The following is a 24,834-nucleotide window of genomic DNA, read 5'->3' on the forward strand; positions in this document are numbered from 1 at the left end:
TAGATAAAGCCAGAATTTAGTTTAGTAGATAGGAAGAGATAATAGGTCAGTATCATTTATTGTTTAATAAATTTGCCATCTCACATTCCAACTTTTTGTTTTTTCTTTGTCCAAATGCTTAATGTCTTTCTGATTTGATGACATAGACATTCTGACATTTACATGCCAATTCCTTCCTTCCTGTATCCATGCCCTTATATCCCTAGTTCGTGTTCATCAACTTCTTTGGTACATGAGAAAGCTCATTCATGTCACTTCTAGGGACTAAGTTTTCTTCCTTTAAACATGCCTTATCTTTTCCAAATTTAACTGCTAATTAAAGTATTTTTTCTTACTATTTTATTTACTTCCCTTTTCTATTCCTAACCCTAGTTCTTTCTTCTTTAGCAATCAACAAGAGTGGTTTGAAAAGTCACATATACTAGAATTCCAGATTGAACAATTAACACAGATATATACATAAATAAATTAACAAATTATCAAGTTTTGCCAAAGGAGAACTTCTTCTTGGGAAAAGACTACTATATTTCCAAGACTGCCTTAGCTGATACAAATACACTTTTTAACAGGAAGATTATGTTTTGTTGAAGGCATTATTGCATTACTTAAAATTGGGTGGTACAATTTGCTATGTGTTTCTTCTGCCCAGTGATCGCAAATGCCCCCTTTTACTTTACTGCAACAGCTGCTTCAACATCCTGTTCACAGTGGTGTTGGGTTGCCTCAAGGATCACTGAAATGCCAGAAGACTGGCTGTGGTCCAGGATCTTGGTGGCGGTGATATTATCTGGTCATTTTAGATAAACTATGCCTTCAATTGATGGTGATGAAATATATTATGAGTAAGGTACAGTAATTATAACAGATGAGATCTCACAAATATGCAATAGGCCATCATCTACCACTATTCTTTAAGCCTTTAGTTTGGTTAGAAATCTGAAGCCAATATCATAGACTACTCTGCCTTCCAACCTAAATAATTTTGATTTACTGTTGCATTGAGTGCATTATTTCACAATGTGTGCTGCCTAAGTGTGTGTGTAGCGATAGCTTTAATTCTAGTTTGGCTGATATAAATATTCAATGCATGTCATATGTCCATAGCAAAATGTTCAAAAATGCTACATTAACCCTTCCAAGCAGTCGTTTAATGCCAAATGGAATAGCCAGAACCAGTTTTTGCATGCATGTTGCCATGCTTTGTGTCACATGCCCCCAGAAACCCAACTGAACCACACTGGATCATGCAAAGATCAATGTCTGACCACAGAAGAGACCTGGCCCAACAACTTCTAATGACTGCTGATTAGAGAAGCTGTCATGAGTAGAGAGTAAACGTGATCATGTGATTCTCTTTTTCAGACTATGAATGCAACAAAGAGGCTGCATTTCTTTTTTAAAAAATAAACAAACAAATAAACAAAACACAGAAGCAAACTTTGGTGCTGTAGAAGTGAAGGAGACAAAACATTGAGAAGAATAGGACCACAGAGTCAAAGTTCGGATAAAAACTTGGCTACAAGGAGGAAGGAATAAGGAGATGGCCACAGACTAAGGTTCCTTGACTGGCCTTCCTAAGATTACAGTTTAAATTCATGGAAAATATAGATTTTATGTTACGAAGCACATTTATCATGCAAGATCTGTGGTGCTGACTTATGAAAAGCTGTTGTTTTTTCCAAATAATAAAGAAGTAGAAAAAAAACTCTAGCAAGCTTCTGAAAATGAAATATTTACATATCATTTGCATTTTTTTCTGGTAAAATATACATAACCTAAAGTTTATCATTTGAACCATTTTTAAATGTACAATTTAATGGCATTAAGTATATTCACAATGTTGTGAAAATTAAAGAGGGTCAGGGCAGAGTAGGGCAAGGTTGGTTTGAAAACCTCCTCACCATAATTTTTATTGTTTTACAACCAGGATTTTTGCTATTAGTCATGATTTAAAACTGTTACCTAAAAAAAAACTTGTGGTAATTAAGCCACTTATTTATTGCTTGGCCTGTGGCCTATTCTTATCAAACCAGAAGTTAAATTTACTTTCTGTGAGCCTAAGGCTATACTGGAAAATACAGTTCTTGTTCAAAACAGCTTAATTCATATATATTTTAACAACCTAGAAATACATACATATAGTCATTCTCTTTCTGGTTATAGACACACCTACACATTCAGGAAAAAAGTTTAAAGTCAAGGTTTTTTAAAAATTTTCACCAATTGGTGTTTCATTTTTAAAAAACAAGTACCTTTTAATTGTTTGATAGAAAGACATCTTTTGAATAATCAACCACAATGGGAGAATTGGAGATATTTGAACACCATTTTAATTCGAAAAATCTATGCTTTTTTAAATCACAGTGCTAGGGGCTCTTTTGAGAGACTAAATCCTCAATCTGTAAAATAAAGATAACTGCATATGTTAAAACAGAGTTACTAACATTTACTCATATTCAAATTTCAGTGTCTATTCAATACCTCAGACCAGTAGTGGTGGACACTGAATAAAGCATGCATAGTTTTGAGGTCCCCTCTAAGAAACATAATGCAAGTATACAAATGCAAAAGTCACTATTTATTCCAAATGAAAAAGAAACCACAAGTTTACTTTTTTTAAGTGGCAAACACACAAATATTTAAACACCTAGAAATATGGGCTAATATTTGTACTAATTAGTCTGACCCATCTCTGAATTACTTTTTTCGCTATGCTTTTGGCTGTATGCTTTTGATGTTCTTTTCATATAAGAATGATTTTGTAATATTGTTTTCTATTGAGAGGTTAGGAAGATAACTCACTCTTTTCTCAAGTGGACAATATCGTGGGGGTTTTTTGTATTAATAGTATAGGTAAGCATCTTGCAGCTTCACAATTCTTTACTTAACATCACATAAATGTTTAGGATTGTTTAAAAACTTGAGTAAACCTCTACCATGTTTCTGATTTCATCTATGAGCTGTGTGATTTCAAGGCGGGTGACATTTTCTTGCGTAGTTCCAACCTTAAATGTTCTTGTACATTGACAATAACCAGCTTGTCACTGATGTTCATGTAAATTGTATCTTTCTTCACTATTCCTCAAATCAATATGTTTTCATTTCCTATTTAAAAATTTATGATTTTCATAATTTTCTATGTTGTTACATTTTTATTTTTCAAAGTTTCTCGGATATTCTGATCCTTAAAAAAAAAAAAAAAGACAAAGTCTCGTTCTGTTGCCCAGGCTGGAGTTCAGTGGTGCCATGATAGCTCATTGCAGCCTCGAGCTCCTGGGCTCAAGCTCAAGCCATCTTCCTGCCTCAGTCTCCTGAGTAGCTGGGACTATAGGTGCACATTACCATGCCCAGCTAATTTCTGGAAAAAAAAAAAAATGTAGTGATGGGGTATCACTATGTTGCTCAGGCTAGTCTTGAGCTCCTGGCTTCAAGCAATCCTCCTGCCTCAGCCTCCCAAAGTGTTGGGATTACAGGCATGAAACATGGCACCTGAACCCTTTTTCTTATCTTCATAATTTAAGCAATCAGAATTTTTACTGTGAGATAATAAGGATTTCTGACATTTTGAAGTGTCTTCCATTCTTCTTTAAGTTTACTTGTTTTTTTGTTTTGCTTCAACTGGGATGCTTCCTGAAAATCATATTCGAATTTTGATGAGATCAATAGTTTTCAATAAAAGAAGCCGGATGCAGTGGCTCACGCCTGTAATCCTAGCACTTTGGGAGGCTGAGGTGGGGGGACTGCTTGAGGCCAGGAGTTTGAGACCAATGCAGGCAACATGGTGAAACCCTGTCTCTACTAAGAATAAAAAAACTAGCTGGGTATAGTGGCATATGCCTGTAGTCCCAGCAACTAGGGAGGCTGAGGCCAGAGGATCACCTGAGCCCAGGAGATTGTGGCTGCAGTGAGCCATGATCACGCCACTGCACTCCAGCCTGGGTGACAAGGTGAGACCCTGTCTCACTGACTCAAAAAAAAAAAAAAAAAAAGGAAAGAAGAAAACTAAGGTGAAATTAAAGAAAAAGCCATTTTTAAACTGACAGTACTGTACGGAGGTATATAATTGTGTAAATTAATACTACACACATTGGCTTATTGATGGACATTGATAAGAGTTTTTTTACTGAACTAGTATTTCTTCAGGTCATTTCACTGAGTCAGTAGCAATTTACATATTTTGGTTGTAACAGCCAGACTTCTTCAGTTCATTTTACAGCAAACAGGCTAAGATACAATCTAATATATTTGAAAACATAAGATGTGTGACTTCACACAGTTACATTAATTGCTTATAGTATTACAAAACTTTGGTGACTCACAAATAAGAATTCTGATCAATATAATAATATAATTTTGCTGAATCTCCATATTGAAAAAAGTATACATTGTGCATTTACAATTCTACATATTTCACCAGCAAGTATATTGCTAATAAGGGAGACTATTTTTGACAAGGCATTGATGAGAACCGAATCTTTTGCTTTTTTTTTTTTTTTTTTTTTTTTGAGGTAGGGTCTCACTCCTGTCACTCAGGCTGGAGTGCAGTGGCACGATCCATGGATCGCTGCAGCCTCGACTTCCTGGGCTCAGGTGATCCTCCCACCTCAGCCTCCCGAGTAGCTGGGACCACAGATGCATGTCACCACAACTGGCTAATTTTTCTGTAATTTTAGTAGAAACCAGGTTTTGCCATATTGCCCAAGCTGGTCCTGAACTCCTGGGCTCAAGTGATCTGCTTACCTCTCCCTCCCAAATTGCTGGGATTACAGGTGTGAGCCACCACAACCAGCCTGCTCATAATTTTATACATCACATAATTGTAAGAAATTTCCACATACTTCTTGTTTCATCTATTTAAAATGTGTCCCTCAAACCTCCCCTGTCCCTGACACCTCTGTTTGATCCATCTACTTCCAGTGCTCATTGCTATAGCACACATCTATAGGATGGTATGGGTATGACCCTGCACCTTTGTGTCAGAACAGTGTGAGTCAGTACAGCAGGCACGAAAGTATTCCTAGAAGCCAGCCCTACAAACTACATAAATATATCTTCCTAGATTCACATAAAAGGCATGTCTTACTCAAATTCCCATCAGATCCTCAACTTGCTTAGAACTCCAAAGCCACCCAACCAAAGGATAAGTGTAACAGAGGGAATGTTGAAATGGAAAGAAACAGGTTTTAACCAAGTGAAAATATTTCATTGCAAATTTTACAAAAATCATAAAACCACATGTGGTGGTGGGTTGAAAGGTGGCCCCCCAAAAGATATGCCTATGTCCTGGCCCCCAGTCCCATAAATGGGACCTTATTTGGGCAGAGTCTTTGCGGATGCAATTTAGTTAAGGATCTTGAGAGGAAACCATTCTGAATTACCGAGGTGGACCCTGAGTCCAATGACAAGCATCCTTTTAAGAAAAGAGAAGGCAGGTGTCTTTATGAGAGAAGATAAACATCCTTATGAGAGAGGACATAGACTCAGAGAAGGCCATCTGAAGACGCAGTGACACAGACACAAGGAATGCCTACCACCACCAGAAGCCAGAAGAGGCAAGGCAGTGTTCTCCCCTAGAGCCTCCAGGGAGGGTGCAGCTCTGTGACTTCTTGATCTCGGACCTCTGGCCCCCTGAACTGGGAAGAAATTTCTGTTGTTTTAAGTCCTCATGTTTCTGGTAATTTATTACAGCAACCCTAGGACTAACACTCCATATCAACACTAGAGTCCTTTCCAGAGCCTTATTAAGAGTTCAAGTCAGTGTGGGGCTCTGATGCTGAAGCTTCCTTAGCTCTACAGTAGATTTCCTCTGCCTTGAATAAAAGGACAGCCACACTTTTCTTGTCTAATGTTATATTTGAAATAATTTCACATTTATTCTTCACGCAGATTCCCCAATTATTGATATTTGATAACATTTTGATAAAAAACTGTTTAGAAAAAAATTGTTCATAAAAACAAATTTCTGTAATTGTTCAAAACAAAATGTGTAGTTAACAGCCATGATTCTCTCTGCTCCAAATACTTCTGCACATAATCCCTAGGAAAAAAATCATTCTCTTACATGTCTACAGTTTGATACAAAAATCAAGAAATTAACAATGATTCCATAATATTATCTAATTTAAAGACTATATTTTTTCCCAATTGTTCTAATAATGTCTTTAAAGAAAAATCTGGTCAACATTGTAATCAAAGATCATATGTCATATCCTTCGGTCTCCTTTAGTTTGAAATTATTCCTTTTTTTTTTTGGCTTACAATTTTGAAGAGTATAGGTCAATTATTTTGTAGAATATCCCCTAATTTAGGTTTGTCTGATATTCCCCTATGATTAGATTCAGGTTATACATTTCTCTATAGATTGTTACAGAATACTACATTTCTGTAGAATGCTACAGTAGTAATGTTGGGTTCTTCCAGAGCATCATATTAGGGGCACATGATATTGGTTTGCCTTATTTTTGTTGATGTTAAACATTAATCACTTGGGTTTCAGTATTAGACAAGTACTTGTAAAACTGCTGTTTCCCTTGTATTTAATAAATATTTTGGAGGAGATACTTTGATACTACATAAATATCCTGTTCCTCATCACATTTTTACCCACTTGTTCTGGAATCAGCTGATCATTCCTGTCTGAACTGATTATTAATATGATTGCTCCCAAGTGATGATTTTTTCAAACATCATCATTCCTTCAACATTTGTTAATGGTTGACATTATACTTAAGAAAGAGTTTTTGCTTCTTTGTCATTTATCTCTCACAAATTTGGCCAATGGGAGCTCATTTAAACTGGTTCATAAGGACATCATAAACTTTTTATGGGATCTAATAAGACCTGAGATGGGTAGGTATGGTATAATAAAAAATATATTTGGTTTGTCTCTGATTGCTGGCACAGAGCTCCTAAAACCCTTGGAATTTCTTGAGTGGGAGGAGTACCTTTTGTTATTTATGACAAGCACCTTTTAACTTCACCTGAGTTATGTTAATTAGGTGACTTGGCAGTCCCTAGATTGCTTCATGATGGGGGCTAATGACCAGAAAAACCAACAAAGTGGTTAAAGAGTTAGAACTTTCTAAACTCTAGGAGGGAAGAGAGGCTGGAGATTGAGTTCAGTCATCAGTGCCTAAAGCTTCAATCAGTCGTGCCTACAAAATGAAACCTGCATAAAAAACAAACAAACAAAAAACCTTAAATAATCAGGTATTGAGAGTTTCCAGGTTGGTGAACATATCAAGGTGTCAGGAGGGCATGGAAGCTCCATACCCCACTTAACCCTCATTTCTTGCCCTCTGTGTCTCTTCCATTTGGCTGCTCCTGAGTTGCATTCATTGTGATAAGATGGCAAACATAGATAGTGTTTTTCTGAGTTCTCTGAGGAGTTCTAGTGAATTATCAAATCTTGGGGAGGGATGTGGGAACCCTTCAAATTGTCACCAAGTTGAACAAAAGTGCAGGTAGTCTGGGGACCCAGGACTTGCAACTGGCATCTGAAGAAAGGGCAATTTTGTGGGTCTGAGCCTTTAAACCTGTGGAGGCTGACACTAACTCTAGGTGGCGTTAGAATAGGACTGAATTGTAAAAGACATTCAGTTGGTGTCCGCAGAAAATGGAAGAATCATTTAGTGTCAGAAAAACTTCAGAGTAGGGATAAGCCAGTCTCCCAAAGCTAGACACACAGAATCAGTTTATAACCTTTTCCTAAAATAAGTCTTTGAATAAAAAACAGATCTAGGATGAAAACAGTTTCCACAACCCAGGACAGCAATGAGGAAGTTAAGAGAAAGAAATGAAACTAAGACAATAGGGGATTTTACCTTTCATACCTAGTCTGCAGCCTAATGTCCCCTCTGCTGTTTTGAGGATCTCATGATCCTCCCAAGTCTTCACTGAGTCATCACGGAAAATAAAATGACAGACTCACATTTTACAGCTAGATATTGTCAATTCCAAGAATGCAAGAACAAGAGAGATATATATACACAAGCTCAATGTGACTCCTCACTACACCTTAGTTTCTTAGTCGAACTTGGTAGGTGTGTGATTTATATCCAAAATACAGTCAGGGATTGCATTTTCAATATTTAATTCTATGAACTTCCAGAACAGTTTACTAGCAATTGCCATGAGTAAACTTATATAGCTTGCCCAATGAGCTGTTTCAGGAATTTTTAATGGGAAATGCTATCTCCTGTGAATTTAACTGAGTCACTGATATATAGTTTAATAACATCTTCTGAGGATTCCAACTTTAAAGCAGGAAGCTATTCCTTAAAAAGAATTTTTTTTTGCTGTACTTTATTGTGTATTCAAAGATTTTAATAGGAATTTTAGCAAATAAAATTAATTATAAGAATCAATTAATTTATACTAGCTATTGTACAGTTATGCTAAAATATACATTTAGAACTAATTTTGGTCATTCATTACTGTTTAGTAAGGTTTTAAAATTTAATATCTATCTAATGATATTGCAAATCCAAAACCAACATAGTTCGTTTACATTATCTTTCATTGTTTTTTAGAGAATTTAAAAAACAAACAAAAAACATAAATTGTTTTGTTCTAAAGATAGTACCATATTCTTTGTATAAATATCTGTCCTTAAAGAATTCTGTCAATCATGACACTCTGATCAAATCAGTTATAAAATTACCACTTTTCTACATTCTTGTATAAATACCTTGACTCATAAAGCTATGTGCCATTAATCATTTCATTGTTAGGTAAAATTGCTTCTTATCAAGGGAAACTCATTCTTGAATCAATAAGAGTATCAAAAAACTTACTTTTTACAAAAGCAAATAATACTACTCTCCACATAAGGCTTGTTCTGTAGAGTAAATCTGGATTGAAGAGCCACAATTTATGATCCCAATAAATGATAATTTTCAAGAAAACTTGTGTAGAAGCACAGGATCTAAAAATTAAAAGTTCCATTATTGTGGTTAACCAGACAATATACATTTCAATAAAGTTAATATTTTTTCTTATACCCACACATATTGTATCCAAGAGAAGGGGATCATATACAACTCCAATTGACTATGAAAAGAATTACACTGACTAGCACAGTGCTATTAAGCTTGAAATTAGCTATTGAGATTTAACATATTGTGAAACAATAGATATACAACGCATATTAAAATCATTATTAAAATAGTAGAGGAGGCCAGAGCAATAACAGTAGATCAGGAACATTCAATGTTCAGAGCATAAGTGTTACTATGACAGTGACTCACATCTGTGGTACAGGGTCAGTGTTAAATTAGCAGAAAGAACTTGAGAAAGAAATGCCTAAATACATGCTATGGAGACTGCTGTGCTTTGACCAAGGTACTAGAAGAAGACTGAGAATACACTTGAGAGACAAGTGCTCCAGTTTATAGAGAAGAAATCTAAGGCTCTGAATTAGTCATAACCGTAAGATCCTTCCTAATACATATATAGTATAAATTTGAATAGAAGTCATTCCTCTCACTTTTTTGGATAGAACTTTAATTTAATGTAATTTCTGTGAGTCATGTTCCTCTTTGTACTGACCTCTAGTCCTGAATTTGGGTGCCTTTTTTTCCCAAAAGTTTATTTTTAGCCATCATGAAACAGGAACTCTTTTAAAGTTATGATTCCTCGACCTATAAATTGCAAAACTGTACAATAATTTTCAAACTGTGGTCAATTATTTTTATTCCTACTGTGTTTTCAAAATATAAGTATTTACAAAACCAGTAGTTAATTTGGGGTTTTAAATGTAAAGAAAAGTACATCTAACACTTTTCAATCATTGTTACTATCTGAGATTCTCAGGGCCTAGAAAATCAACTGAGTTTTTGAGATACTCTTCATTCTGTTCCTCGTTAAAACTTTATGCCCTACTCCTCATTTAATTGTTAAGAGATAATAAACCAATTCACAAAATATACTGATTTCTGACAACTCCCAAAAAACAGGCATTTTTATCAGGAATAATGCATTGAATGGTGGCTTGTTTTGGTGCAGCTACTTTTGGAAGGAGGGCCTTCCCACACAAACACTTGCCAACCCTGCAAGAACCCAGCCCTGGGTATCAAAATCATAATGGAATTATTCTGTGGATAAATGAGGACTTTAGGACCAAATGGGCTTTAAAGTAAGAAAAAAGTGACCAGTGCTGTGTTAATTCAAATCAAAGTGATTTTTATTGCTGTCTACACCACAGACTGATATTTAAGGAAGCAATATTCCTTTATTGCCCTGAAAGTGCCATTGACTATAAACTACTTTGCTTTTTGTTATTTTCTTGCCTCTCCTCACCTTAACATTAAACCTTACTCTTTAGTTGCCATAAAAAATGTTTAAAAGGCTTTCTAAAATATATTGGAAATATCTGGGAACTATTAATTGAGTGCTTACCACATGGCAGATATTAAGTCTTTCATCTTATGTGCTCTACAACACATAATATGTATTATCATCCTCACCAGATGGAGAAGACAGGAGCCTACAGAAGAGACCAAATAAATTACTCTCCAGTTCCCAAATGAACGTATGTGGTAGAACTGGCACTGATACTCAGACCCAATTCCAGTGCCCATGACTTTAACCACTCTTCATTATAATGCTTGCAAAAGTCAGGCCCCCTTCTACAAACTTTACATATATCTACTCTTTTAATCTTTACAACAACCCTATGAAGTAGGAATTGTTACTATCCCCACTTAGAAGTGAGGAAACTGAGGCAAGGAACAGTTAAATACAGTCAGTGAGTTATGGATAAAACATTTACTCTCATGTTGTCCAACTCCTAAGCATGTGCTGCTAACGACAGCACCAACAAAAGTGTTAAATAAAGCAGAGTATATTTTGAAGACATGGCAATATATAAAGTTTTAAGATAAAGTCAAAATGTATCTCTAATATTTTCATAGCATTAAAAGCAATAAACTATACTTAACTAAAAACTTTTGATAGGAATCAATCTTCAGAGATATTTTAATATTTGAATGATCCAAAAGCACCCTTTCAAAATTACATTGTATTTTAATTTATATAAGACAATGCAAAGATGGGACTTTAAAACGTGTATTTTTTTACTATATACACTAATAAAATGTTAAGTTAAAAATTGATCTTTTTAACTTAAAGGTTAATCAGTTTTAAAGATTTATTTTGTGCTAACAGTAGATAATGTGTAAACTCATTTAAATAAATTTTGAGAAAATAGAAAGTAAATGGTTAATTGCTGATGATGTATTTGCAGACTGCAAAAAAAAAAAAAACAACAAAAAGGAAATTATGACTAATTCAGCTGCAGAAAAAACTAACTGAAAGAGAAGAAGGTGTGTATTTGTTTAAATCTGGGCTAACAGTCAAGTTGGAAGACATACGGAAATTCCATTTTCCTGTTGATGAATCAAATCAATTAAAGATTCTGATCTTGAAATATATGTTACCATCCATAATTTACTTCTTCAGTTGAGAATGCACACATAGTTTAAAGTAAAATACCACATGTTTGTGGTAAAGGGCCATAGTAAAGTATGCAATATTTATCATTAAATTTCATTTATTGACATAGCTATCTCTAAAAGTTTACAGTAAAAATGAATAAAACTGGTGCTTACTTTTGAGAAAGGAATGTAATAGCTACTAATATTAATGATACTAATCACCATCCTAAAAGCCAAATTGAACATGAGTGTGTGTTTGCAATGTAGAATAGAAAGGGAAGATAGGAGGTCAGTTTTATTAGACGTAAGTTTATGCAAGTGGTCAGTTTTTAATGGGGGTTGAAAGATTTTCTTAAATAATTCAATGAACATTGACTTTAAAGCTCTAAGTTTTAAAGGAATGAGAGAGAGATGAAAAAAGAACTTTCCATTTGAACAAAGAACTTAAAAAAAGGGGGGGCCAGGGAAGATAGCTCTAAAAGTTACAAAGACATAGAGGTTGCCATTAACTCTTTTTCTACCAGATTATACTGCTTGGCTTTAAAGTAGAAAGCACTGTAAAGGTGAGTGAGAAAGAAATCAGTTTCTCCTATGAAGAGAAATTAGTCAGGAACCCTCACAAGAGAAAATGATGTATTACATTTGATATATAATCATTAACAAAAAGCGTCCAAAATGCTGAAACAAAAGCTGGGGTTAGGAATCTAGGGAGACTGTACATGATTTTGGGGATTTGACACTAAGAAAATTTCATGGCAAGTGTTGTCCTTAATTCAGAAGGGAAAGACAGAGTTTATCTTAAACAGTAATTGCTGCAACTGACGACAAGGGAGAAAAAAATCCTTAAATAATTTATGCTTCTTGAAGTTGTGCTCTAAATATTTATTTCTTGGCAAATTATAGAAAACAAATGAAACATCAAAAACAGAAAACGGTATGAAGTTAGAACTAAATCTCAACGTAATTGTCATATCCTGAGTGAAATCTAATACACTAATCTATTAGATTGGCTATAAAATCAGTTACAATATACAATATAGAGATATACAATATACGATCAGATACGAGACATATTTAAAATAAAATGATCTCTAGGGAGATTGAAGGTAAAGGGCAAAAAATACTGACCTTGAAAAATAAGTTACAATATACAATATACAGATACAATATACAATCAGATATAAGAGACATATTTAAAGTAAAAGGACTCAAGGGTAAAGGGCAAAAAAAAATACTAATCATAAAAAATGTTGAGTTTGTAAAATTAGTATCAGGCAGTTATGAAATCAAAGCAAAAGGCATTAAAGAAAAAAGTGAATAGTTTAAAATGATAAAGAATGCAAGCTACAAAGATCTCTCTCAAAGATTTTTATGCATCAAATAACAGCTTCAAAATTCAAAATGGCTAAGCTGCATAAAGTAAAAATAGAAACAGAAAAACAATAATACCTAGCTCAGAGTATGACAGATTAAATAGAGATAAAAATAAGTTAGGATGTAAAGGCCCCATGTAACAACACTGTAAGACTTTTAGGTAGACATTGGATACAGTATCCTCAAAATATATATAAAGTAACTTTCCAAAAATTACTTTAAGCTTTTAGGAAAATTGACCATATGTTAAGCCACAAAATTGAATAAACTCTAAATTATAGAAACAACACAGAACGCATTACCTGATCACAGGCAAAAAAATTAGAATTCAAAACATAGACAGAAAAATCTTCACAACTACCTAGAAATTCAAAATTCTAGTTAAGCAATTATAGAGTGAAATAATGTCAAAACCAAAATTTTAGAATATTTGGAATATATACTAATGACAATAAAACATACATAATTACATAAGAATGAATAAAAATAAATGAAATATGTGTTGAACTCAAGAATTTGAAGAAAGAATAATGAAATAACATGAAAAAGAAAACTGTTTTCAATAAAGTTTTTTGGTTAAAACCAATAGATTCTATGTTTAATCAATTCAGGCAGTTTATACATTTTATCAGAAGACATCAGGAAGCTCATTAACCCTCCAGCAGGACTCATAAACTAGGCTTAGAAGCTCCACAGCCAAGAGCAACATTAAAAAATCACAGCACTGAACTGAACATACAGTCCTCACTGCTAAATATGGAAATTGCAACTTGTACCATCAGCTCTGCACTGGATGTGAACGCTGCCACTCTTAGAATGAATTTCTTAAGATGCCAGCTTCCTCATCACTTTCTGATTCAGTCTCCTGTGAGTCCATCTGATTGGGAGAGCTGAGGTCACATGCTGTGCCATAGTCTCAAATGTTTGTGCCCCACCCCACCCACAAACTCATATACTAAAATCAAATCCCCAGTGCAATAGCATTAAGAGGTGGGGTCTTTAAGAGGTGATTAGGTCATGAGGGTGAAGCCCTTATGAGGGGATTATCGCCTTTATAAAGAGGACTAAAGGATCTGGTTTGCCCTTTATACCCTATGAGGATTTACTAGTGCTTTGGTCTTGGACTTTCTAGTCTCCAGAACTGTAAGAAATAAATGTCTGTTGTTTATAAATTACTCACTCTGTGGTGTTTTGTTATTGCAGCCTGAAAGAGTTAAGGCATGCTTTAAAGAAATCTGGGAAAGCAATAATCTATCTGGCTTTTGTTCCTGAAGATAAAGAACTCCCCAAACCTAGAGATTGTATTTCATAACAGGTCAAAAATACGACAAATACGACAGCCCACTGCATTAGCTTCTCAGCACTAACACATACCTGTATCAAATTGAAACTTCTGAAAACTCATCAACAAAAACAACTTAACATAATGCAACATAATGCCACTATTCCTCATATAATGAAAGCAAGTTCACCCTCTAACAAAAAAGGAAACAATTCAGGTCTTACAAATTGCTACATCTAAACCAGCAAAATCACAGGATTGGAAATCAAATATTTGGGAAGCAGATCACTCTCATTTGAATTCTTACATTCTAGGACTCAATATATTCTGGGTACTAGAGTAGCAGTTCTATATATTGGCTCCTAGTTCCAAATATATAGATATAAATATATAGTGCATCCTATAAGACAATACACCAGCCTTATAAGGTGTCTCCCAAGTGGCACTAAATCTAAGTTTGAAAATTCTACCAATTCATAGAGTGGACTCTTTTGAGATTATTATAAGGTAAGACTTGTGAAGCCTATAAATATTACCTCATTGCTTTATTTATTTCACTGTGAAATGAATTATTGAGTCAGACACAATGACTGCGATTAGATATGTAGTCTATCCATAGATGGTGGCAGGGAAAGTGAATCAAAACTGACTTTATCCCACTAAAGAAAATATAATTGCTCCTTCTAACTTGGAAGATGTCCAACATATTCACAAGCTGGGCATAATTGGTTGCTGTTGCTATTATTTCTGGTACATAGTAATCACACTACCAAGTCAATCTGGATGAGGAAAAATTCTTGTTGAGCTCAAGCAAAACCTCTGCCCTTGCCACATGTCCATTGAGCAAGCCTCAGGGTTGAATAGGAAAAGTAACTGACAACATCCACAGAGTTGAGCATCTTGCTCATCTGATTAAAGAAAGCCTATTTTTCTGTGGAGGTATTTTTGTAAACATTCATATGAGACACAAATATTCTCATACATTGGGTCAAATACATATCATTTCCCCCAAAGTCCTCGTTACCAATCTTCCAATGTTGCTTTTCCCAAGTCCCAGATCATTTAGTCTAGTCATTAAACCATAACCACGAATTGGTATGCCTAGTTCCTTATCTCAAGTCATCCAACTCTACAATTCCTTTTTTTTTAAGTGAAAGCAAATTTACTAGAGAAGTAAAGAAACAAAAGAATGGCTACCCCAAAGGCAGAGCAGCCCCACTGTACAATTCTTATAATTAGCATTGCTTCCATTCTGTTCAGTTTTCATGGCTACAGCTTAGCCCAATGATGCACTTTTTATCTTTCTTTACCGCCGAAGAAAGTGTCAGGAATCATGATGGGGTAGTCCATGACACAGCCTATGGCTTATTTGAAATTATACTATTTGGCAATAAAATCCAAGAGAGTATAGGTGAAAAAATAAAAGGGTGTGAGGGAAGAAGGCACAGATAATATAAGAGGATGACGTTTTGACCTGGCCACAGTTTAGTACTACTGCTTGTCCTCAAGAAGTGTGTATCTAGAGCACATCTCTGGATAACCTCTGGGTAGGTCGGGAAGTGGAGAAATTCACTGGTTGCCACTCTCCAGTGGTCAAAGATTTTCCCTATAGTGTGTTAATTTTTCAGCAGGGTGTGCATGCATAGATGTGATCATGGAGCAGAAGCAGGAGGTAGGAGACATGAAGCAGAGGCTGGAGGTCAGAACTGCATGATATAGACAAAGCAGGAGAAGCCCACTGTGTGACAAGGGTACAAGGCATCCCTCTGATTGTGCCTAAGTGATGTCAGTTAAATCTCAGGCAGTTTGGAAATATAAACAGATGCCAGAAGCTCTGATAGAATTCGTCAACGTTTTCTGATATACAAAGACTCATATCTGTAACTTCTTGATATCCAGTCCTGGAAGCATTATTTTACCATATAGTGAGCCAGTATAATGTCCAGTAAAACACTGAAATGATCAAGGTCCTGAGGGATTAAACTATGGCATGGAGCGGAAGCAAGATAGTAAAGGTGCACTGCTGTCCCTTCTAGATGAAAGATACCTTCTTTCAATGTTCTGGCTTACTGGGATATAGAAAAAAATAACATTTCACAGATAAATAGTTGCATACCAGGTCCCAGCGTATGGGCTGACTTGCTCCTATAAATAGACCACATCTGAAACAACAGTAGCAATTTGCATCACCATACAATTTAACTTTGAAAGTCTGCTTTCGTTCTTGCAAAGATGTCTTAGGCTCAATGGCAATGTAACAAATATCGGAACCACTAAGCTTCTCATTATTCCATAATAAATAATTATGGAGCTATTAATATATGCCAGATACACTTCTCAGTAATTATGTACAAGTTAATAAAATAAAAATCCCTGTCCTCATGGAGTTCACATTCTAGTGAGCAAAAGACAAAAATACAAATCAGTAAGATATATATGTCTAATCTTATATGTTGTATAAGATATAGCTATATATAAATAAGATCTATATATTATTAATATGTATATTTATCTATATATAAAATATATGAAGATATTTACCACATATAATCTTATTATCTTACAAATAAATTTTATATACATATATAACATATATATGTATATAAAATCATGGACCACATAATGGCATTTTGGTCAATGACAGACCACATATGCGATGGTGGTCTTATAGTTACGATGCAGCTAAAAATTCCTATTGCTTAGTTATTTGTGTTACAGTTTCCTATAGTATGCAGTACAGTAACATGCTATAGAAACAATAGGCTACATACTGAATAGCCTGAGTGTGTAGTAGGTTATATCAACTATGTTTGCATAAGTACATTCTGATGTTCGCACAATGACAAAATCGCTTAACAATTCATTTCTCAGTATGTATCCTCATCATTAAGTGACTGTAATAAAGAAAAAAGAGGAGTACTTGGTTGGGCAAGGAATTGGGGGGTGTTGAAATTTTAAATAGGGTCGCTAGAGAAAATCTTACTTAGAAGGACGTAATTTGACTGATATCCACAGAGTTGTAGTGGAGGAAGCAAGTCGTGCAGACATATCTGGAGGAAACAGTTGACAGAAAGGTCCTTAGGTAGACACCTGCCTGGTGTGTTCAAGAAGAGTCAGGAGGTTGTCATGGCTATAGTGCAGTGAATGAGGTGGAGTAGAAGAAAATGACAACAGAGAGATGACAGGAATTCAGGTCATTTGGGGTCTTGTGGGCCATTGTAAGGACTGTGGCTTTTGCTGTGACTTAAATGGTAAACCATTGGAGGGTTGAGGAGAGGAGAAAGGTCATTTGACGTACCTTTTAGGAGGATAACTATGTGCTAGTCACGTAGAGAATGGATAGTAAAGAGGAAGGGGAAGAGAGAGGCAGGAAGGCCAGTTAGCACACTGCTACAAACATATAGAGAGATCATGGTAGATTTGTCCAGTGTGGACTAGGCAGATGTCTTCAAGGTTTAATGGTAGCATTGATCTCTCTGGTATTCCTGAAATGTGTTATCACTTGACAATTGGATAGTGCTCAAAGAATAAAGTGATTTCCACTGGCCCTTTCCTAGTATTGTTTCAAAGCAGAGATTCTCCCAATTGTGCATTACATGAATATGTATTTCAACATTACATTAAGGAACTGATGAATTATTAAAGACTGAGTTCAGAGGAGTAGTAGGTGTACTATGAGGCAGAGTTCCTTGAAAACTACATTACTCACATGAATCCTAGAAGTACCTACATTCATCTGTGAACTGCAGAATTCTTTGTACTCAGGAAGCAACAATTAGTTAAGAGCAGTATCCAATAGTCTCAGAAAAGGTAGGTATATTTCACCTAATTGCAAATTGTGTCTTTGGAGAAGGTTAGAAAAAAAAAATTAACGGCATGGCCTTACAATGATGCATGGTCCCTTTTCAAGTGCGTCAATCTCCCCATCATTAAAGGGAATCTAGATGTATAAACTAATTCAGGTCTCAGAATCTAATATGGTGGTTCCAATTAAGACCCTGTTCTCTCCAGACCTCGAGTTTTTGGTTAGAGAGAATAAAGACAGCCTTAGTGTGTTGTCCATTTACTAATTTATATGAACCTGATTAACATTCAGCCATCAATCACTGAACATTACTGAAGGTCAGATCACTCAGATTACCACTCAGGCCACAGAGATATTAAGAGGACTAAGCCCACTTCGCCCCTGGTAGTTAAATGTGGCTATTTGGCCCGTGCTATCTTGGATCCCAGCATCCCTGCTGCAATCAAAGAGTTCATACCAACTGCAGGATCTTCTACCAGCTTCCTTAGCCTACAAAGAATGTTCCCCTAGAACATTTTTTAAAGTTACTGATGTGCTCGAAATACATTTCCCAGTGTCTTGATAAAGGGAAAGTCTTCAGACATACTCAGCAGATATGATTAGGAGGAGGGTGAAAGAAGAGCATTTTATAAATTCATTCCAAGCTTCCTATCTCCCTAAGTCTTGGGTTCATCTCTCCAAGGAATTTTTGGCACCTCAATCCATTAAATGTAGGCCACTGTTAAATACTTATTTAGTCAACTGGTCAAATAGAACTGCTTCCAACTGCTTAAGCCTACAAGACCCAGATTCCCTGGCATATGCCCCCACATGGAAAAATTCAGCCCAACCTAAAATTGTTTATCCTGTGTTAGTTGAGCATCTTCACAATGCATTTACAATTCCATTCTCCCTATTTTTTTGCTGATATAAGTTAGAAAGTCTTGCACATGTGGGTGCATTAACCTTTTCATCTTAAGTTTGACTTTGTATTTGGTCTTCTCTAAAAAAAAAAAAAAAGTGTTTTATTTTTATGGCAGTGTAAGTTCAGAAATATTTGAAGATTTGTGGTCTCTGAGTCGTCCAAAACCTCTCACAGGACCACATTTCTGTTCTTCATGTCCTGAACTTTCATGGAAAAAAAAAAAAAAATTGTGTTCACACAAGAGATATGGTAGGGCTGTGAATTCTTCTGATGCTACAATCCTACAACCGATAGGATCTAGTTTGAAGTTTACTGGTTGCAACACATTTTTTTTTTTTTTTGTCACATTCAGACAAAAATTTGGGGAATGCATTGAGAAAATAGTTTAGTTTTCCACTGTTATTTTTTAACTTATCCAGCACAATGTTAAAAGCAAACACCTGATCTTTAATTCTTCACAGCATTCACACTTGAGGACAACATAACTGATACCTAAATCAGACAAGGCAAAGACTAGAAAAGAAAACTACAAGCCAATAATCAATAATCCTCATGAGCATAGACACAAAAAATCCTCAAAATATTGGCAACTCAAATCCTTTAGTATATAAAAAGTATTGCTATAGTATAACCAAGTGGGGTTCACCCCCAGAAACGCAAAGTTGGTTTAGTCATCAAAAATCAATCAATAAAATTTACCACCTAATCCAAATAAAGGAGAAAAATCATACATGATATCATGAAATTTAGATAAAGCATCTGACGAAATTCAACACCAATTACCTGTTTATTTTTTTTCTTTGAGACAATGGAGTAGATGGCATGATTGAGAATTACAAGGTAACTGAGGATGTAATAAAAGAAAAACAGAGAAATTATAAACTACAAAAACAGAGGGAAAATGATAATAATTAATGGTCCCAATATAAAACAAAGTAAAAAGTGGCATGATTTTGAGCATGTGATGGAGTGTCATAAAACGGTGTTGAAAACATTTTTCTTCAATTGCCCCACAGTTGTAATATTAAAGCCCCAGAAGAAAAGGTTCTTTGCCTTAGTATTAAAAAAATATAGTCATAGTGATATAAATGTTACTTATTTCTAACCTTTTAGAGTTACCCTGTAGACATCCCAATAAAGACTCCGGGGTAATATTGTTACAGAGCAGAACATATTAACAAACATGACAATGTAAAAAGATAGTTAAAGGAGGTAGAAAATTGAATGGGAGGAGATAAAGATAGGAAAAAAGTTATGCGCTCTAATAACTTTATCTTCTGAGGAAGAGTCAAGAAAGCCTGTCTCAAAATGATGGAGTTAGGGTTGCGTTAGAGTTAGGAGTAGGATTATACATACATAATTAACATTAAAGTTGTAAGCAATAAAATAACAAATCATAGAAGAAGCAACGTATCTCATCTAAAATTAACAAATTAAGAACATTATAAACATATAATTTTGACTACTGAAGGCAACTGTCAGAAGAATGTAAAACAGAAATAGTAATTATCTCCAGGGAACGGAAGGGCGGAAGGGAGATGAGGAGATGAGGACGAATAGGGCAGGAGTCTGTTGCATTTTACCACAAGCTCTTTTACACTATTACTTTGTTACTACATTCATGTACTACTCTGAAAAAATATCTATCATCTGTCAATTCTTAATTTTATAATAAAATTGGGGGGACAATTAAATGAACACTTAGAATATAAGTATTTCAGATTACTGGTCTTTCATTTTACCATGATATTTGTTACTATAAATATAATATTTTTATAAACCAAGAGTAAGGGTAATAGTACTGAATTTTTTAAAATGGCCTATCAAACTACCTTTGACTTTTTGTTTTTTCTGATGAGTTTTTAAGTTGGAAAAAAGACTAAGTGTGTACTTTAAAAGTTCTTTAAGCACACACAGAGTACTAATATAAGGAGAATAAATGCCTCTGAATTTCACAAAATCAACTACAAAAGAACATATGCTTATAGTAAAGAGTATTGGGTTCAGCAGTACAAAAATAAAGATTATAAAATACTAGAACAGGCTACCAATAAAACTATGATCAACTATACATTACTATTAGGTGACATATTTTATTTTCTCAATATTTATATACAATTTTTTTTCTTTCAAAAAAAAAGTAAAACATCGGAAATAACAGTACTCAGGATATACCTTAAGAAGGTAAAAAAGTCATGGTTCCTATATCTGTGGAACTTCTATTTTAAAATCTTTAATACATCTTTGCATAAAATGTGCTTTTTCCTAAAACATACAAAATTATTTTCTTTTGTTTTATTGTTTTGCATCTACTGTTATTTTTGTTTTAGGAATTAGAGAAGTAGAAAAAGGAAAAAAAAATCTATGGAGGACAAATGATAATATAACACAAAAATTTGTTTACCACTGCCCTCTACTGTACAATTTTCTCAAACCAACATTGATAAGGAAATGACAATGTGACTGATAGGCATGGAACACTAACCCAAGAATGTTGAGTATTCTTCAGCTATAATATCTATCTGAAGCAGAGTTTCTTAATCTCATCGTTATTGACATTCTGGGTCCCGATAATTATTTGTTGCAGGTGGCTGTACTGTGTATTGTAAGACATTGTGGCAGCATCTCTGGCCTCTACTTACAAGATGCCAGTAGTACTTCCACAAGTTATGACAACTAAAATGTCTCCAGACATTGCCAAATATCCACTGAAGGGCAAAATCACTCCTGGTTGAGAACCACTGATCTATCGGTTACCAGTTCTATCTGTAATTCAGTTTCATTACAAATCAAAGCCCTAGGCATCAAACAATGTTATCTGTTCCCATGGATCCACTTATAAGCTATATCTGGATGGCATACAGAATTACTTGTTTACTCCATCAATTTAGTTCTGAAAACACACCCTCACATGTTGAACTAGATGACTAAGCTACTCAAATGATACCAAAACACTGATGGTGCTATCCTCTTAGTATCATCTTCTCCTGCCATCATCACACAATCATCCCAGGGTGAGTATGTGCAAGAAACAGGACTTCACCTGGCATCCAAAACAGATGCCTCTCTCTACAATTACTTAATTCCAAAACCTGAATTACGCTGTTTCTGCTACCTTAGTTGACCTTAACCTAGCATTCTGAAAGTTGTCCCATGTTCCAGGATTTGTCTTGGCAACTAATTCTTTCCTCCACATGTTTTTAACCTCATTTCCTATTTGTGTATTTGCTTCCCCCAGATCCCTGACCTTTATGCGTCTGACCCAAGGCCAGTAATGGGACTCAGAATCCTAAATGCTTCATTTGCTTAATCACTTGGCTTCGTATTTTGACACTTGGACACCATCTGGACTCTGACAGCAATATTAACCCAGCACGAAAGTCTTTTGAGAATAAAACAGTTTGAAGAATAGTTGCAAAATATTGGACCATTTTTTTTAGAACTTAAAAAAATTTCAAGACACAAAACACCACATAGGTTGTCAATCTCATTGCTTTCATTTCGTTTGTGTGTGCGTACAATATATTTCTGATTATAAAATAATTTTAAAGTTTGAAAAATATAGAAGTAGATAAAATACAATCACCGAAAATTCCACCATCATTCGGAAATAACTATTGTTAACTTTTAAAATGTAGACTGAAGTCTAAAGTATAAATGTCTCATGTACCTATCTATTCACATATACCTTTTTTTTTCAAAAGTACTATCATATTCCACACAGTGTTGTGACCCATGTTTTACTTCATAATGTATCCAGGAATGATAGCCAAAATAATTAGCAAATCATATGCAGAGGCCGCCCTCACTGATGCAAAGTTCTGGGGTGCCATGTTTTAACTCTATGGGAGCTACATAATGAGAGGCCCAGAAAGTCTCATAGGGAGGGTCAGCGCAGACAGGGTGATATGAGACACTGCAGTGGCTCAGAGCAGCTGCTATTTAGAAGCATCTCAACATTTTAACAACTGGTTAGGGTTGTACCAGTGTAAATATTCTGTTTAGCATCCCTATGCATACCGCATATTAGTATATAGTTAGTAATCAAAAACATAGTATTTAATGACTACAAAGTCTGGCCTGTAGATATTTTATGTATTGCATCTTTATATTGGTCTCTATCACTTTTTCCTTTTGCTAAATCAATATGGTCATTATCCATTAAAAAAACTCTACCATATCTCAATAAAATTTATGTAAATTCCTCTTGATGAATCATCTAGTCCCTTCCTCAAAATTTCACCATATCATAGCATCTATTATATTATGTTTAAATCATTTCCTGAACCATCTATTTCTCCTAAAAAGTTATATGTTCTGCAAGAACAGGGACTGTGTCTTTGTCACGTTTTGTATTATTGGTATTTGTTGTTCAGTAAGCATTTATTGAAATAAACTGTAGTAATATTATTTCTCGAATTCCCTACATGTCTTATTAGGCTACGTTAATATTTACAATTTCAAAGAGTTTTTTAAAAAATATAGAGCTTCATGAATTACCATATTACTTTCATTTTCCCTCTGCCTATCCTTTTAGGTTAGCCTAATTAAAAATCACAGTGAAGGGGGTTGACCTACTTCTGTATTTGAGAATTCTTCAAAGAATTCTATTTAGAATATTCTTCTCAGCATTCCAGTCCAGCTACTTGGATGACAATTGGAATCCCATTTTCTTCACAGAGCTTAATGGTTAACAATCATGACAACTTTATGTTGCCCTCTCTATTCTGAACTTGGAATCTTATGAACTTGTGCTTAATACTCATGCATTTGTTCATTCAATAATTCATCACATCTTTATTGAACTCATATTACCTGCCAGATCTGTGGATCAACAGATGAATAAAACATGGTCTCTGCCCTAGAAAACTTCCAAATAAGTTGGAAATGCAGGCTCTAGACTATAATGTAGTAAATCTCATAAGATATTCATGGACAGACTGTAAAAAAGCACTATATTGTCATACTTCTACACTCTATTTCCTGAATGGTAAGAATACTTTAACCTACTTTAGAAAAATACTTTTTACCCTACTAGCAAAATAAGTATTCCTAAGACTCTACTTATTTGGATTCATTGAAGACAAGGTAAAAAATCAAAATAAGAAAAAAGCTAAAATTTTCCAAACACCACTTCTTGTCAGTATCATAGAGTACCTGTGTGATACTGGAGAGAAGACAAGGACAATCTTTGGAGCATTTCCAGCAGTGTAAAAAATCCTTATAGTCACTGAAATATTTTCATATTGTGTTACAAAGAGAATATGCTTGGTAATTTATATTTACATTACCAGACTCACAAAAATGAATGCTAGAGAGCCTAAGTCTTTCAAAATCAAACCTGGGGAAATAGTTACAGACAATTATGCCATTGTGTATAAATATATTTACATCTGCTTCCTGTGAGAAGTATTTAAATATACTTCCCTAGCATATCCTGCACCTGAATCATTTAATTTTAATATGCTCCTCCTCTATACAAGAATATTACTTTTCAGAAATAATCATGACATTAAATGAATAATGATAATGAACAAAATAAATTCAGAAAAGGCAAATTTTCTTTTTCTCAAACTTCATCATATAATCATGCTTGTAGTGAATAATTAACAATTAATAGCATTGAAGAAAAAAGTAATGATTAATCTTTTTAATTAGATTTAAGCATTTTTTTGGAAAGGAACAATGGCCTGTTACACTAATGAGTCACTACATTAAAATGTTATAGCAATTAAATAAAAAACAAGAAGAATAACAATCCTAAAATAATACATTTCCATTTTCAAAATATTCAATTCAGTAATATGTTTCACATTTAAACTAAAATTTGCATTTAATAAACAAAAAATCCAAAAATACTACACCTAGCAGTTCAGTTTCACTATTTTAAATTTAAAATACAAATAAAAACTCCAAGTGATAATATACAATATAACTGAAAGAACTCCAAGTTGTATCTTGTCTTTTATTTCTAATCAACTATTTACGTAATGTCTCAGTTATTAAAATTTCACCAAAACTGAAGCTAATGTTT

The 24,834-nt window shown here is 34.5% G+C and overlaps 1 protein-coding gene across 1 annotated transcript in view; it reads right to left on the reverse strand.

Moving 5' to 3' along the window:
• TSPAN12 (tetraspanin 12) overlaps nucleotides 1-10,421 on the reverse strand; it is a 152,703-nt gene extending 142,282 nt beyond the window's left edge. The window contains exons 1-2 of the mRNA XM_032761561.2: nucleotides 10,399-10,421; nucleotides 8,796-8,926 (exon numbers count right to left, since the gene is read on the reverse strand). The gene's annotated coding sequence lies outside the window, so the exon portion shown is untranslated. The remainder of the gene's footprint in view (nucleotides 1-8,795; nucleotides 8,927-10,398) is intronic.
• Between the last annotated feature and the right edge of the window lie 14,413 nt (nucleotides 10,422-24,834).

Source organism: Hylobates moloch, unplaced genomic scaffold (genome assembly GCF_009828535.3).
Source record: "Hylobates moloch isolate HMO894 unplaced genomic scaffold, HMol_V3 SCAFFOLD_1, whole genome shotgun sequence".
Lineage (NCBI taxonomy): Eukaryota > Metazoa > Chordata > Mammalia > Primates > Hylobatidae > Hylobates > Hylobates moloch.